General features: G+C 39.4%; 1 non-coding gene across 1 annotated transcript; it reads left to right on the forward strand.

Moving 5' to 3' along the window:
* Positions 1 to 3,596: 3,596 nt before the first annotated feature.
* On the forward strand, positions 3,597 to 3,704 carry LOC148579172 (small nucleolar RNA R71). Its single transcript, XR_015899644.1, has one exon. It is a non-coding gene; the product is annotated as a small nucleolar RNA R71 (small nucleolar RNA).
* Positions 3,705 to 17,825: the final 14,121 nt, after the last annotated feature.

Below are 17,825 nucleotides of genomic sequence, written 5' to 3' on the forward strand. Positions count from 1 at the left end.
TTGATCTTCTCTAATCTCATGGAGAATGATGGAGTGCTCTTGGTGTTCCATCCTTAGTTGTCCCATGTTGGAACTTAATTCTCATAGGGAGGTGTTGATTTGCTCCCAATAGTTTTGTGGAGGGAAATGCATCCCTTGGGGTATCTCAGGGATTTCATGGTGAGGAATTTCCTCATGCTCTTGTTGAGGTCCATGATCACTTGTTTGCTCCATCCTTTTCTTAGTGATGGGCTTGTCCTCATCAATGAGGATGTCTCCCTCTATGTCAATTCCAGCCGAATTGCAGAGGTGGCAAATGAGGTGAGGAAAGGCTAACCTTGCCAAAGTGGAGGACTTGTCAGCCACCTTGTAGAGTTCTTGAGGTATAATCTCATGAACTTTCACTTCCTCCCCAATCATGATACTGTGGATCATGATAGCCCGGTCTACAGTAACTTCAGACCGGTTGCTAGTAGGAATAATTGAGCGTTGGATGAACTCCAACCATCCTCTAGCTACAAGCTTAAGGTCCAGTCTTCTCAATTGAACCGGCTTGCCTCTTGAGTCAACTTTCCATTGAGCTCCTTCCACACATATGTCCATGAGGACTTGGTCCAACCTTTGATCAAAGTTGACCCTTCTAGTGTAGGGGCGTGCGTTTTCATGCATCATTGGCAAGTTGAACGCCAACCTTACATTTTCCGGACTGAAATCTAAGTATTTCCCCCGAACCATGGTAAGCCAATTCTTTGGATTCGGGTTCATACTTTGATCATGGTTCCTAGTGATCCATGCGTTCGCATAGAACTCTTGAACCATTAAGATCCCGACTTGTTGAATAGGATTAGAGAGAACTTCCCATCCTCTTCTTCTAATCTCTTGTCGGATCTCCGGATATTCGTTCTTTTTGAGCTTAAAAGGGACCTCAGGGATCACCTTTTTCTTGGCCAAAACTTCATAGAATTGGTCTTGATGGACCTTTGAAATGAATCTCTCCATCTCCCATGACTCAGAGGTGGAAGCAATTGCCTTCCCTTTCCTCTTTCTTGAGGTTTCTCTGGCCTTAGATGCCATTGATGGTTATGGAAAAACAAAAAGCAATGCTTTTACCATACCAAACTTAAAAGGTTTGCTCGTCCTCGAGCAAAAGAAGAAAGAAAGTAGTAGTAGAAGAAGAAAATGGAGGAGATGGAGGGAGAGAGTGTATTCGGCCAAAGGGGAGAAGTGGTGGTTGTAATGTGTGAAAATGGAGTAGTGTTGAGGGGTTTATATAGTGGTGGGGGAGAAGGGTAGGTTTCGGCCATTAGGGTTGGGTTTGGGAGGGAAAAGAATTTGAATTTTGGAGGTAGGTGGGGTTTATGGGGAAGAGTGAATTGATGTGAGTGGTTAAGGGTATTTGGGGAAGAGAGTTATGAAAAGGTGTGAAGAGGAGAGAAGAAGAGGTGGGGTAGGTGGGGATCCTGTGGGGCTCACAAATCCAGTGGGGTCAAGGACTTAGCATTCCTGCTCCAATTAGGCGTGCAAAATGTCCTTAGAATGCATGTCTGGCGTTAAACGCCAGCTTGCTGCTTGTTTCTGGCGTTTAACGCCAATTCCATGCTCTGTTCTGGCGTTAAACGCCAGTCTGATGCTTGTTTCTGGCGTTTAACGCCAGCTTGATGCTTCTTTCTGGCGTTAAATGCCAGCTTGATGCTTCTTACTGGCGTTTAAACACCAGTAAGCTCTTCCTCCAGGGTGAGCTGTTTTTAATGCTGCTTTTCATTCTGTTTTTTTTTCAGTTGTTTTTGTGACTTCACATGATCATCAACCTAAAGAAAACATTAAATAGTAATGGAAAATAAATAGATATAATTAAATAACATTGGGTTACCTCCCAACAAGTGCTTCTTTAATGTCAATAGCTTGACAGTGAGCTCTCATGGAGCCTCACAGATGTTCAGATCATTGTTGGGACCTCCCAACACCAAACTTAGAGTTTGGATGTGGGGGTTCAACACCAAACTTAGAGTTTGGTTGTGGCCTCCCAATACCAAACTTAGAGTTTGACTGTGGGGGCTTCGGTTGACTCTGCAGTAAGAGAAGCTTTTCATGCTTCCTCTCCATGGTTACAGAAGGAGATCCTTGAGTTTTAAACACAAGGTTGTCCTCATTCAGTTGAAAGACCAACTCTCCTCTGTCCACATCAATCACAGCTTTTGCTGTGGCTAGGAAGGGTCTTCCAAGGATGATGGATTCATCCTCATCCTTCCCATTGTCTAGGATTATGAAATCAATAAGGATGTAAAGGCCTTCAACCTTTACTAACAAGTCCTCTACTAATCCATAAGCCTGTTTCATTGATTTGTCTGCCATCTCTAGTGAGATTCTTGCAGCTTGTACCTCATAGATTCCCAGTTTCTCCATTACAGAGAGTGGCATGAGGTTTATCCCTGACCCAAGGTCACACAGAGCCTTCTCAAAGGTCATGGTGCCTATGGTACAAGGTATGAAGAACTTTTCGGGATCCGGTTTCTTCTGAGGCAATGTCTGCCTTATCAATGCACTAAGTTCATTGGTGAACAAGGGGGTTCATCCTCCCAAGTATCATTACCAAATAAACTGGCATTCAACTTCATGATGGCTCCTAAATACTTAGAAACCTGCTCTTCACTGATGTCTTCATCTTCTTCAGAGGAAGAATAGTCATCAGAGCTCATGAATGGTAAAAGGAGGTTCAATGGAATCTCTATGGTCTCTAGATGAGCCTCAGATTCCTTTGGTTCCTCAAAGGAAAACTCCTTATTGGTCAGTGAACGTCCCAGGAGGTCTTCCTCACTAGGATTCACGTCTTTCTCCTCCTCTCTGGGTTCGGCCACACCAAGTAAGGTTATGGCCTTACACTCTCTTTTTGGATTCTCTTCTGTATTGACTGGGAGAGTACTAGGAGGAGTTTCAGTGACTCTTTTACTCAGCTGGCCCACTTGTGCCTCCAAATTTCTAATGGAGGACCTTGTTTCATTCATGAAACTTAAAGTGGCCTTAGATAGATCAGAGACTATATTTGCTAAGCTAGATGGATTCTGCTTAGAATTCTCTATCTGTTGCTGAGAGGATGATGGAAAAGGCTTGCTATTACTAAACCTGTTTCTTCCACCATTATTAAAGCCTTGTTGAGGCTTTTGTTGATCCTTCCATGAGAAATTTGGATGATTTCTCCATGAGGGATTATAGGTGTTTCCATAGGCTTTACCCATGTAATTTACCTCTGCCATTGCAGGGTTCTCAGGATCATAAGCTTCTTCTTCAGAAGATGCTTCTTTAGTACTGTTAGATGCAGCTTGCAATCCATTCAGACTCTGAGAAATCATATTGACTTGTTGAGTTAATATTTTGTTCTGAGCCAATATGGCATTCAGAGTATCAATTTCAAGAACTCCCTTCTTCTGAGGCGTCCCATTACTCACAGGATTCCTTTCAGAAGTGTACATGAACTGGTTATTTGCAACCATGTCAATGAGTTCCTGAGCTTCTGCAGGCGTTTTCTTTAGGTGAATGGATCCACCTGCAGAATGGTCCAATGACATCTTTGATAATTCAGACAGACCATCATAGAATATATCCAGGATGGTCCATTCTGAAAGCATGTCAGAAGGACACTTTTTGGTCAGTTGCTTGTATCTCTCCCAAGCTTCATAGAGGGATTCACCTTCTTTCTGTTTGAAGGTTTGAACATCCATTCTAAGCTTGCTAAGCTTTTGAGGAGGAAAGAACTTGGCTAAGAAAGCCGTGACCAGCTTATCCCAAGAGTTCATGCTATCTTTAGGTTGAGAGTCCAACCATATTCTAGCTCTGTCTCTTACAGCAAACGGGAAAAGCATAAGCCTGTAGACCTCGGGATCAGCCCCATTGGTCTTAACAGTATCACAGATTTGCAAGAATTCAGTTAAGAACTGAAAAGGATCTTCTGATGGAAGTCCATGAAACTTGCAATTCTGTTGCATCAGAGAAACTAATTGAGGCTTTAGCTCAAAATTGTTTGCTCCAATGGCAGGGATTGAGATGCTTCTTTCATGGAAGTTGGAATTTGGTGTAGTAAAGTCACCAAGCATCATCCTTGCACCTCCACCATTGTTATTGGTTTCGGCCATCTCTACTTATTTTTCGAAAATTTCAGTAAAGTTCTCTTCAGAGTGTTGTGTTTTAGCTTCTCTTAGCTTCCTCTTCAGAGTCCTTTCAGGTTCCGGATCAGCTTCAACAAGAATGTTCTTATCCTTGCTCCTGCTCATGTAAAAAAGAAGAGAACAGAAAATATGGAATCCTCTATGTCACAGTATAGAGATTCCTTTATGTGAGTAGAAGAAGAGGAGAATAGAAGAAGGAGAAGAGAAAAATTTGAAAATTAATTAAAATAAAATAAAAATATTTTTGTTTTTATTTTAAATATTAATTAGAATTGGAAAATTAAAAAGAGAAATAAAATTAAATTAAAATTTAAAACAATTAGTTAATTAAAAAGAATTTTGAAAAAGGGGGAAGGAGTTTTCGAAAATTAGAGAGAGAAAATTAGTTAGGTGGTTTTGAAAAAGATATGATTGAAATAGAAAACTTTTAAAATCAAACAAAAATTCAGGTAGTTAATTGAAAAAGGATTTGAAAATCAAATTTGAAAAGATAGGAAGTTAGAAAAGATTTCGAAAATTGATTTTTGAAAAAGATATGATTTGAAATTTAATTTGAAAAAGATTTGAAAAGGAAATTAAAAAGATTTAATTTTTGAAATTAAAGTTGATTACTTGACTAACAAGAAACTAAAAGATATGATTTTAAAATTCAATGATTGAACCTTTTTTAATAGGTAAGTAACATCTAAAAAATTTTTTTGAATTAAAACATTAAATGTTAGTGAGATTTTCAAAAATATGAACTAAGAATGAGAAAAAGATTTTGAAAATCAATTTTAAAAAAATAATTTCGAAAATTATGTAAAAATAAATGAAAAAGATTTTATTTTTGAAAAAGATTTGAAAGATTTGATGAGTAAAACAAGGAAAGATATATTTTTTATTTTTTTTTAATTTTTAATGAGGAAAGCGAAAAAAGGAAAGATATCATTTTTATGTTTTTCTCTTTTTCTATTAAACAACAAAAATGAAACACACATAAAAATTTAAGATCAAAATAAAAATGCATGCAAGAACACCTTGAATGTCAAGATGAACACCAAGAATACTTTGAATGTCAAGATGAACATCAAGAACATGTTTTTGAAAATTTTTAAGAAAAGAAAAATATGCAAGATACCAAACTTAAAAATTTTTAAACTATAGACACTAATAATTCAAAAATGCATATGAAAAACAAGAAAAGACACAAAACAAGAAAATGTAAAGATCAAACAAGGAAAATCATCAAGAACAACTTGAAGATTATGAAGAACACAACTCAATGCATGGATTTTTTGAAAAATTTTTAGAAAAATTAAAAAGAATTCAATTGACACCAAACTTAAAATTTGACACTAGACTCAAACAGGAAGCATAAAATTTTTTGTTTTTATGATTTATTAATTTGTTTTTTTCGAAAATTACTTTGGGAAGAACGAAAAAGAAGAAATTTTTTTTTGTATTTTTCGAAAATAAGAAATAAAAAGCTTAAAATTAAAATAAAATTACCTAATCTGAGCAACAAGATGAACCGTCAGTTGTCCAAACTCGAACAATCTCCGGCAACGGCGCCAAAAACTTGGTGCACGAAATTGTGATCGTTCGTTCCTTGGTAATTGTTCATACCCTGGGTCGAGTTACCCGACCCGGGATGATTGGCGACAAAGCGACCAACCTCTTCGGGTCAGACTACCCGACCTCTCCTAAAGAGCTCGGCCAAATCGACAGGAAAGCCCAATAAAGGGCCCCAAATAGAGGAACACGACCCAAATCCAGAGGCAATCCAAGCCTATAGAGATAAAGGCGGTTCCCTTGAAGATAAGCTGACCTCAACTCAAAAAGATAAGATAAGATAAGATAACTAACTTATCTTATCTAAAAAGGTCACTCTACAACTACTATAAATACACTGGAGCACCCAGGTATAACTCATACTCTGATTCTACATAAAACCTGCTTAATACCCGTGCTAACTTAAGCATCGGAGTCTCTTGCAGGTACCCCCCACCCTCCGGTGGCCAAGGATCAGCAATGCAGCAAGTCCAACAAGTCGAACACAACAGCTCCGGCCACCACCAGCCAGCCGGACACGCCATCTCTGACCAGTACAGAAGATCTCATCCGAGATCGACCTCCAATTTCAGGTAACCCTCGGAACATTGGCGCCGTTGCCAGGGAACTGGAAGTCATCCCAACACCATGGCGGATGGCCATGACAACGACCACAATTCAGATATGGAAAACAGAACACCGCACAAGAACGCGGACACCACGCTAAAGGATACTCCGGAATCCAACGGAGACAAAGACTCATCAAATCCGGGGATAATAGACGCACTTCAAGACCGTTTAAAGCAACTCGAGAAAGAAACTCAACAACAACGAGAGGTCAGAAAGGATCTACAAAGAGAGATACGGCGACGTCGAAAATTGGAAGACAAGTTATAGCAATTAGAAGCCGATCTCAAATTAAAAGCCCCTCGGGTCACTCCTGAGGAAAGCTCACGCAAAGAACAGGATCCATTCACCAGAGAAATTATGAAAACCAAAATTCCAAAAGACTTCAAACTACCGGATATGATTTTGTACGACGGCACCACCGATCCCAACCATCATCTCAGCAATTTCAGAAGCAGAATGTACCTTACCGATGCCTCAGATGCCGTTCGCTGCAAAGCTTTTCCAACAACCCTCACGAAGACGGCGATCAGATGGTTCGACAGCTTACCTCCCAAGTCCATCTCAAACTTCGACGATTTGGCCGGAAAGTTCCTCGCCAGATTCTCCATCCAGAAAGATAAAGCTAAACACGCTCCCAGTCTACTAGGGATCAAGCAAGGAGATCGGGAGAGCCTCCGCAGCTACATGGAAAGATTCAACAAAACATGCATGGGCATACAAAGCTTACCCACAGAGGCCGCCATCATGGGACTTATCAACGGCCTACAAGAGGGACCTTTCAGCCAGTCTATATCAAAAAAGTACCCGACCTCCTTAGACGAAGTGCAAGAACGGGCAGAAAAATACATCAACATGGAAGAAAACGCTCGGTTAGGAGAGACCTCAAAATCGGGGGCCTCTTACCGTGACAAAGACAAAGAAAATAAACGAAAAGAAGACCGGCAAGGGGAGAAAATTAAAAAATACCATAATTATACTCCCCTCAGAGCATCCCTAGTCGAAATATACAAAGAAGTCTGCCATACAGAAAAAATTCCCCCAGCAAGGCTGACGAACGGATTTTTGATGGTATAGAATTTCACAAATGAATTCTCGTTGCAAGTATAGTTCCTAAACCAAACAATAATCCTTTCATACAAAAGATTGTTTGTCACAAGTAACAAACCCCTAAAATCTATAAACCGAAGTATTCAAACCTCGGGTCGTTCTCCCTAGGAATTACAATAAAGTGCCTTATTATTGGTTATGAGTTGTGTTTGGGGTTTTTGAGATAAGAGACAAGAAAAGTAAATGGCAATGAAAATAAACTAACAACTATAAAAGGCTCTTGGCAAGGTATGAAAATTAGAAGTCCTATCCTAGTTATCCTTCTCAATTGTGATGAGAATTGTTCATTGCTACCACTTAGTTAACCCTTACTAATTAAAGGAAAGTCAAGTGGATGAATTGACTTGAGCCACAAGTCCTAGCCAACTCCCAAGGAAAGACTAGCTTTAGTGCACTCCAAACCAATTAGCAATCTCTCCAATTATCAATCAACAAAGGAATTAGATAACTCAAGTGTCACTAATTACTCTACCTAGGCCAAGAGGAACAAAATCTATACTATATCTAGAAGAGACATTTCAACAAACACATAGAGTGCAATAGAAGTAAACATTACTAATTGCAAGAATTAAAGGAATTTACAACTACAAAGGCAAGAGATCAACAATAGAAAAGCAAAGAAGAACAATTATTATGAATTACCTCTTATTGAATTGGAAGAAAGTAGAAGGAACAATACTAGATCTACAACAAAATATAAGAACAACATAAAGGAAATTATAACAAAAGAATAGAAGAAGATGAATGTAGCAACAAAGAATTGAGAGATAGAAGTGGAAGAAAGCAAAGATTAAAACCTAGATCTAAGAACTAAACCTAATCCTAATCCTAATTCTAGAGAGAAGTGAGAGCTTCTCTCTCTAGAAACTAACTCTCACTACTAAACTAAGCTAAAACTATGACTAATGATGACAAGTATGTAAAGGTATGAAAAGTATGTTGATTCCCCTTCAATCCTTGGCTTAAATAGCATCAGAAATGAGTTGGATTGGGCCCACAAGGCTTCTAAAATTGCTGGCCATGTTTGCATTAAGTGGGTCATGTGCCACCATCGGCGCGTCCGCGTACCGTGCGCGTGCGCGCCCCTATGCGCGATGCAACTATGGCAAATCTTATATCGTTTCAAAGCCCCAGATGTTAGCTTTCCAACGCAACTGGAACCGCATCATTTGGACCTCTGTAGCTCAAGTTATGGTCGTTTAAGTGCAAAGAGGTCGGCTTGACAGCTTTCCGGTTCTTTCATTTCTTCATGAGTTCTCCAACTTTTCATGCTTTCTTTCTTCATTCCCTTGATCCAATCTTTGCCTCCTAAACCTTAAATCACTTAACAAACATATCAAGGCATCTAATAGAATCAAGGTGAATTAAATTTAGCTATTTTAAGACCTAAAAAGCATGTTTTCACTCTTAAGCACAATTAAAGGAGAAGTTATAAAACCATGCTATTTCATTGAATAAATGTGGGTAAAAGGTGATAAAATCCCCTAAAATCAATACAAGATAAACCCTACAAATGGGGTTTGTCAATCTCCCCACACTTAAACCAAGCATGTCCTCATGCTTAAGCCAAGAATGAAGTAAGGGATGGCATTTATTCAATGGAAATAGACTATATGCAACCTAAACTATATGCAGTTATCTACATGAATGCAAGTGCTTGGTCAAAATAAATCAATTCCCAAGATGCATATATGCACAAGGGCTAAAGGTATTGACAACCATGCCAATCCACAATTGAATTGAGCTATTAAATATTTTTACAAACTTGCATGAAGAATGATGATCATAGGTGAAAACATGTAATTGAGCATCAAACCCTCACCGGGTGTGTTTGCACTCTATTCGCTCAAGGGTTTAGGGTTGATTCACTCAATTCTCCTCTATTTCATGCTTTCCAAGATTTGTTTTTCTTCTAACAATCAACATTTATTTCATGCATGCATACAATTATCATGAGGTCTTTTCATTGGTTGTAATGGGGCTAGGGTCAAGGTAGGATGCATATTTGGTCAAGTGAGCTTGAAATTTGAATCTTTGATAAGCTTAAACTTCCCACCTAACCTATGACATCCTATACAATTAAGTTCTAATCTAGCTACCCATTTTTCACTTTTTCACATACTCATGCATTTTCTTTTCATTTCACAACTCATATGCATTGATCTTATTGAGCTTCACTTTGGGGCATTTTGTCCCCTTTTTTATTTCTTTCTTTTTCGTTTTCTTTCTTTTTCCATTTTTTCTATACTTTTCATATATTTTTTTCTCATTTTTTTTCTTTCTTTCAAACTATATACAAGAGTACCAATGCATAAGGTCTATACATTTAATCAATACATGAGCATGTACCCAATTCCCAATATTTACAACAAAAATACAAAACTACCCTTTTACTCCCCCAATGTCCCAAGTTTCCCACACTTGAATGATACACACACTCTAGTCTAAGCTAATCAAAGATCCAAGTAAGGACATTTATTGTTTTTTCGCTTTAAGGCTTGTAATGTGCTAAATTAAGAACAAGTGGGTTAATCGTAGGCTCAAATTTGGCTAATAATGGAAGATAAAAGGTAGGCTATTTGGGTAAGTGAGCTAATGAAATGATGGCCTCAATCATATAAATGCATGAATACAAAAAATAATGGACATAAAGAATCAAACAAATCAAAGATTACATTCATAGAAAGAGAATAATGCACACAAGAAGGAAAAATACGTGGTTATAAGATGTAACCACATCATTAGGCTCAAATCTCACAAGCTTGTGTTCTTAGCTCAAAACATGATCCATAATATATATAATTCAAGCAAGTTCTATTAAAAGTTTTCACTCAAATCAATTGACATGCCCTATAGATAGAAATCTTGAAAAATTTCATTATTTGACTAAGCTTATTGTGTATACATATGCAAAAATAAGAAAATGCAAGTAAAAATCCTAAAATCCTAAAATGAAATGCAAAAGTGTTGGGATTAGAAATTTGTCACCCAAGATTGCCGAACGGTCGGACGACCTCCCCACACTTAAAAGTTTGCACCGTCCTCGGTGCACTCAAAGATGAGCAAGGGGGTACGGCGTCTCTCCGGATTGCTATGTGTTCTTTCTTCCGCTTCCATGGTTGCTTGTGGTGCATTCGTTATGAAAAACAAAAATATAACACCATAAGATGAGAAGATATAAAAGCAAGGAAGCATACATTGTTGGAATGAGGTAAATCACTAGAATGAGGTGAGTGAATTAGTGTGACATTAAGAAATATTAGGTGTGTGAATTCTAAATTGCGCGGTTTAGAATACACATTAGCATAAAAGCTATGTCACAAAAGAAGCATGCACTTCACTTATCCTAGTGTGCTTGAGATGCTTTAAGTGAACTTGTAAGGTAAAACAAGCATTACCGAAGCATAAAAGCATTCAAGCCAAACATATGGATGGATATAATCATGAAATACAATGCATTAAGGTAAATGCATAACATCATCCATCAAGAGGTTGCCTAATCAAAGAATACGGTTCAAATCACATGGTGGCTAGCTACAACATGCAATTCAAAAGAGTTATAAGCTCGAAGACAATTCTCATCACTTGGTATTTTTCAAAAGGTAAGCATGAAGAATTCAAAACCAAGTAGTAAAATATAACCTCAATCATAGAATCCAACAAAAATTATCTAAAAACATTCATGCTAAAATAGCATTTAGGCAATAAGGGATATAGCAATGTATAGTAAACAAAGTCAATACTCCAACACTTATGATGAAAAGAGAGAAAATAAAATGGAAACTAAACTAAAACTAACTAATCAACTAACTAACTAACTAATTAACTAACTAAAATAAATGGTTATCAATGGTGTTTGGAAGTGTTGGATGGGGGGTAGGAGAAAGGAGAAGGAAAGAAATAGAAAGAGGAGAAGAAAAGAAATGTGGTGAAGAAAGGAAATCCGCGCGTACGCGCGCATGCCGCGCGCGCGCGGATGGCTTATTCCGAGAGTGACGCGTACGCGTCGTGTGCGCGTGTGCGCAAGTGGGGTTTGTGCCAGAGGCATAACGTTGGCGCGGCGCAGGCACAACTCTCTGGGAAATGTATGGAGGTTGGAACTTCTCAATCCACGCGTACGCACGCATGGCGCGCGCGCGTGGATGGTCGAAAATGCTGGAAGTGCGCGTACGCGCCATGTACGCGTACGCGTGGATGGTGCTCTATTTTTCAAAATTTTTTTTTTCTATGTTTTTGCACCAATCCAAGCATTCCAAACCTCCAAACAGCTACCAAAACACCATAAAACCTTATTTAATATACTTAAACTACCAATTAAACTCTACCAACTAATCTAAACATGAAATTAAGCTAATTTTACCAATATTTACAAAAGAGAAAATGAAAAGGTTTTACCATGGTGGGTTGTCTCCCACCTAGCACTTTTGTTTATTGTCCTTAAGTTGGACTTATGGGGAGCTCCTCATCAAGGTGGCTTGTGCTTGTATTCATCTTGGAACTCCCACCAATGCTTGGTTCTCCATTGTGCCCCAAGATTCTTCATGGATTGAGCCAAGTCTTGATGGAGTTCTTCACAAGCTTGGGGCTCCCAAAATTGATCCTCATGTATTCCCGGATCCCATATCTTATTTCCACACCCATCTTCAAGTTGATTATCATTATTCCATTTGGGTGGCATGACCTTAGAATTCTCAATAAAGTGACCAAACATTCTCCTAAACCCAAACAATCTAGCTCTATACCAAACCGTGCAATTAAGCTTTGAACATGCAACCATAATGAACCTAGAATGATATTTCAAACCACTAACCATCTCCTTTTTACTCTTAAAGCCACAAATATGTCTTAGTTGACCATCCGTCCTAAGCAAACCATATTCAAGGGGAATAATAAAGCTTGAGCATAAGGAATTTACCCACTTGAATGAGAGAATGGATGGTGATGGCTTGGGGAGAGGTATCTCCAATGTGCTAGCAAGCTTTACTCCCTTGTGTTCTTCCTTGTCAATCTCCACCTCTTCATAAACTTCTTCATTTTCAATCCTTTGTTCATCAACTTCCTCTAACTCTTCAACATCACTCAAGTCATAAATGGGAGGTTGAGAGAAATCTACCTTCATATCACTTTCAAATTTATTAGGAGAAGGTTCTTCAAATTCAAAGGATTCTTCACCAAGAAGATTGGATGCATGATCTTCATCGCCAAGGAAACTCAATTCTTGCTTCATTCTCTCCAAGTCTTCATATAGAATATGCCTCGGAGGTTGTGCACATTCCTCCTCAACATCAAATTTACTCTTCTTGGAGGGATTTTCTTTGATTTTAGCTTCCCATGGAGGTTCCGCATCTCCTAAGTCTTCAACCACTTCTTCCTTTTCTTTAATAATCATAGGCTCCTCCAATTGTTCTAACACAAAGTCGCATTCCTCCTTTTCCACCGGAGTTTTCAATCTTTCCTTCATGCTATGCTCTTTAATTGGTTCTCCACATGTGACCATGGGAGTGCTTTGAGTGCTCAAGCATTGGGAGGCTAAAATGCTTACTACCTTGGTCAAGGTAGCCATAAATTCTAGTGTCTCCCTTTGCATTTCTCCTTGCCCTTGAAGTATAAGGCTAAGGATTTTATCCATTGAGAATTGGGGTGGATAAGAGGGTTCATTGTCTTGGAGAAAGAGTTCATTATAGGAAGGTGGTTCTTCTTGGTAAGGTGGCGGTGTGTATTGAGGTGGTTCTTGGGAGTAGTAATCTTGGAATTGTGGTTCCATGTATGGTTCATATGGTTCAAAAGGAGGTTGGTATGGTGAGTAAGGATCATGGTCATATGGAGGTGTTTGTTGAAAATAGGCTTGTGAGTGTGGTTGAGGTTCATGTTGAGGATATGACTCATAGGCATATGGTGGTGGTTCTTGAAAGTCACAAGGAGATTCACCATAGCCATTGGATTGATATGCATCATAGAATGGCTCTTCTTCATAGTGCATTGGTGGAGGTTGTTGCCAAGAGGATTGATCATAAGCATATGGCTCCTCCCACCTTTGGTTATCCCATCCTTGACACACATCTTCATTGTAGCTCCCATCACCTACAACATAGTTGTAATCACACTCATAGCCAAAATGAGAATTCATGGTAAAAAGATAAAATAAAAACAAAAGCTAATAGAGAACAAAAGAAACAAAATTCTACAACTAGCAAATAAAGCAAAAAGCAAGATATTCACACTATTCACATATGTACAACAACCAATAACATAACACCATTGCAATTCCCCGGCAACGGCGCCATTTTGACGAACGGATTTTTGATGGTATAGAATTTCACAAATGAATTCTCGTTGCAAGTATAGTTCCTAAACCAAACAATAATCCTTTCATACAAAAGATTGTTTGTCACAAGTAACAAACCCCTAAAATCTATAAACCGAAGTATTCAAACCTCGGGTCGTTCTCCCTAGGAATTACAATAAAGTGCCTTATTATTGGTTATGAGTTGTGTTTGGGGTTTTTGAGATAAGAGACAAGAAAAGTAAATGGCAATGAAAATAAACTAACAACTATAAAAGGCTCTTGGCAAGGTATGAAAATTAGAAGTCCTATCCTAGTTATCCTTCTCAATTGTGATGGGAATTGTTCATTGCTACCACTTAGTTAACCCTTACTAATTAAAGGAAAGTCAAGTGGATGAATTGACTTGAGCCACAAGTCCTAGCCAACTCCCAAGGAAAGACTAGCTTTAGTGCACTCCAAACCAATTAGCAATCTCTCCAATTATCAATCAACAAAGGAATTAGATAACTCAAGTGTCACTAATTACTCTACCTAGTCCAAGAGGAACAAAATCTATACTATATCTAGAAGAGACATTTCAACAAACACATAGAGTGCAATAGAAGTAAACATTACTAATTGCAAGAATTAAAGGAATTTACAACTACAAAGGCAAGAGATCAACAATAGAAAAGCAAAGAAGAACAATTATTATGAATTACCTCTTATTGAATTGGAAGAAAGTAGAAGGAACAATACTAGATCTACAACAAAATATAAGAACAACATAAAGAAAATTATAACAAAAGAATAGAAGAAGATGAATGTAGCAACAAAGAATTGAGAGATAGAAGTGGAAGAAAGCAAAGATTAAAACCTAGATCTAAGAACTAAACCTAATCCTAATCCTAATTCTAGAGAGAAGTGAGAGCTTCTCTCTCTAGAAACTAACTCTCACTACTAAACTAAGCTAAAACTATGACTAATGATGACAAGTATGTAAAGGTATGAAAAGTATGTTGATTCCCCTTCAATCCTTGGCTTAAATAGCATCAGAAATGAGTTGGATTGGGCCCACAAGGCTTCTAAAATCGCTGGCCACGTTTGCATTAAGTGGGTCATGTGCCACCATCGGCGCGTCCGCATACCGTGCGCGTGCGCGCCCCTATGTGCGATGCAACTATGGCAAATCTTATATCGTTTCGAAGCCCCAGATGTTAGCTTTCCAACGCAACTGGAACCGCATCATTTGGACCTCTGTAGCTCAAGTTATGGTCGTTTAAGTGCAAAGAGGTCGGCTTGACAGCTTTCCGGTTCTTTCATTTCTTCATGAGTTCTCCAACTTTTCATGCTTTCTTTCTTCATTCCCTTGATCCAATCTTTGCCTCCTAAACCTTAAATCACTTAACAAACATATCAAGGCATCTAATAGAATCAAGGTGAATTAAATTTAGCTATTTTAAGACCTAAAAAGCATGTTTTCACTCTTAAGCACAATTAAAGGAAAAGTTATAAAACCATGCTATTTCATTGAATAAATGTGGGTAAAAGGTAATAAAATCCCCTAAAATTAATACAAGATAAACCCTACAAATGGGGTTTGTCAAAGGCCCCTCAAAGGAAAAAGGGGAGGAGGAAATCGGAAGGAATATTGTGAATATCATAGGGTCAAAGGACACGCCACCAACGAATGCTTCGACTTAAAAAATATCATAGAAAAATTGGTAAGGGAAGGAAAATTAGATCGATTCCTGGCCACCCGAGATGATGATCAAAGAAAAAGACGAAGGGATGAAGATACCGAGCGAACAGAACGACGGACACCAGAAAGACATGTCCACATGATACATGGCGGATTCGCAGCAGGAGGGATCTCCAAATCTTCCCGCAAAAGGCATCTCAAAGAAGTATATCATGTCGAAGGAGAGGAGGAAGCACTCAACATCCCAGCGATAACATTCACTAAGGAGGACGCGTCCGGCATCATCACAGGACACGACGATCCCATGGTCATCACCATCATATTGGCAAACGCCAACCTACACCGCACCTTAATAGACCAAGGGAGTTCTGCCGACATCTTATTCAAAACAGCCTTTGACAAACTCGGCTTAGAAGAAAAAGAACTTAAGGCATATCCAAACAGTCTGTTTGGGTTAGGAGATACCCCGGTTCGACCATTAGGATACATATCACTACATACAACCTTCGGAAAAGGAGACCAATCCAGGACCCTCAAAATAGACTACATCGTAGTCGATGTAAGTTTAGCTTACAATGCTCTCATAGGTCCGACAACACTCAACCAACTCGGCGCAATAGTCTCGACCACACACCTATGTATGAAGTTCCCAACTCCAAAAGGGACAGCCACGATAAAAGCTGACCAAAAGATGGCACGTCGCTGTTATAACGAAAGCCTAAACCTCAGAAGTAAGGGAGAAGAGTTCCACGCAATCGAGTTGGGCGGGATCCAACGACGAGAAGATCTTCGCCCCCAACCAGAGGGCGAGATAGAAAAAATTCAGATCGGGGACACCTCGGAAAAAACAACTAATATCGGCACAATCCTCAAAGGAGATTTAAAAGAATTGCTAATACAATTCTTACGAGATAATGTCGACCTCTTTGCATGGAAAGCCGCGGACATGCCAGGCATAGACCCTAAGCTAATGTGCCACAAGTTGGCGGTCTACCCAGGATCTCGACCGGTACAGCAGAGACGAAGAAAGCTTGGGCCAGAGCGATCCCAGGCTGTGGAAGAGAAAGTACAAGCACTACTCGAAGCCGGATTTATAAGAGAAGTTAAATACCCGCTATGGCTGGCCAACGTCGTCTTGGTGAAAAAATCAAATGGGAAGTGGCGATGTGCACCGATTACACCGATCTCAACAAAGCTTGTCCAAAAGATCCATACCCACTCCCAAGTATTGACGCCCTGGTAGATGCTTCCTCTGGATATAAATATCTCTCGTTTATGGACGCATACTCAGGATACAACCAAATCCCCATGTACCCACCAGATCAGGAAAAGACCTTGTTCTTAACACCAAAGGCAAACTACTGCTACATCGTGATGCCTTTCGGTCTCAAGAACGCAGGAGCTACTTATCAAAGGCTAATGAATGAAGTCTTCTCATATCACATCGGAAAAATTATGGAAGTTTATGTGGACGACATGTTGATAAAAACACAATCCGAAGATACATTATTATCCGACTTGGCTCAAGTATTCGACACCATAAGGAAACACAACATGCGACTCAATCCCGCAAAATGTACCTTCGCAGTAGAAGCAGGCAAATTCTTAGGTTTCATGCTCACACAAAGGGGAATTGAAGCAAATCCAGACAAATGTCAAGCCATACTCAACATGAAGACCCCAACTTGTGTCAAAGAAATACAACAACTCAACGGGAGATTGGCCGCCCTATCCCGATTCTTAGCAAGAGCTGCGATAAGATCTCTCCCCTTCTATGCCACTCTAAGAAAGGGAAAACAGTTCGAATGGACGACAGAATGTGAGCAAGCCTTCAAAGACTTCAAGGAATTCTTAGGACGGCCACCTATCCTATCTCAACCACGAGAAGGAGAACCGCTCATATTATATCTCGCAGTAGGGAGTCGGGCAATAGCCTCAGCACTAGTCAGAGAAGACGAAAATGGGCAACAACCCGTTTATTTCATTAGCAAGGCACTACAGGGATCCGAACTGAACTACCAGAAAATAGAAAAATTTGCCTATACTCTTATCCTAACGTCTCGACGACTCCGCCCGTACTTCCAGGCTCACACCATTAAGGTTCGAACTAATCAGCCCATAAAAGGAATATTGCAGAAAACAGATCTAGCAGGCAGAATTTTACAATGGGAAGTCGAGTTGTCAGAGTTTGACCTCCAATATGAAGCTCGGACGGCCATTAAATCACAGTATCTGGCCGATTTTATCGCAGAATTCACAGATGCCCTAGAAACCCCCACAGAATGGAATCTTTACGTGGACGGTTCTTCAAACAAAACTGGAAGTGGTGCGGGCGTGATAATAGAAAGCAACCAAGGAACCCGAGTTGAGCTCTCCCTCAAGTTCGGGTTCCCCGCCTCAAACAACCAGGCGAAATATGAAGCATTATTAGCTGGTTTGAAGCTGGCTA

The sequence above is a fragment of the Arachis ipaensis genome, chromosome B10, assembly GCF_059453495.1.
Source record: "Arachis ipaensis isolate K30076 ecotype BB chromosome B10, ASM5945349v1, whole genome shotgun sequence".
Classification (NCBI taxonomy): domain Eukaryota; kingdom Viridiplantae; phylum Streptophyta; class Magnoliopsida; order Fabales; family Fabaceae; genus Arachis; species Arachis ipaensis.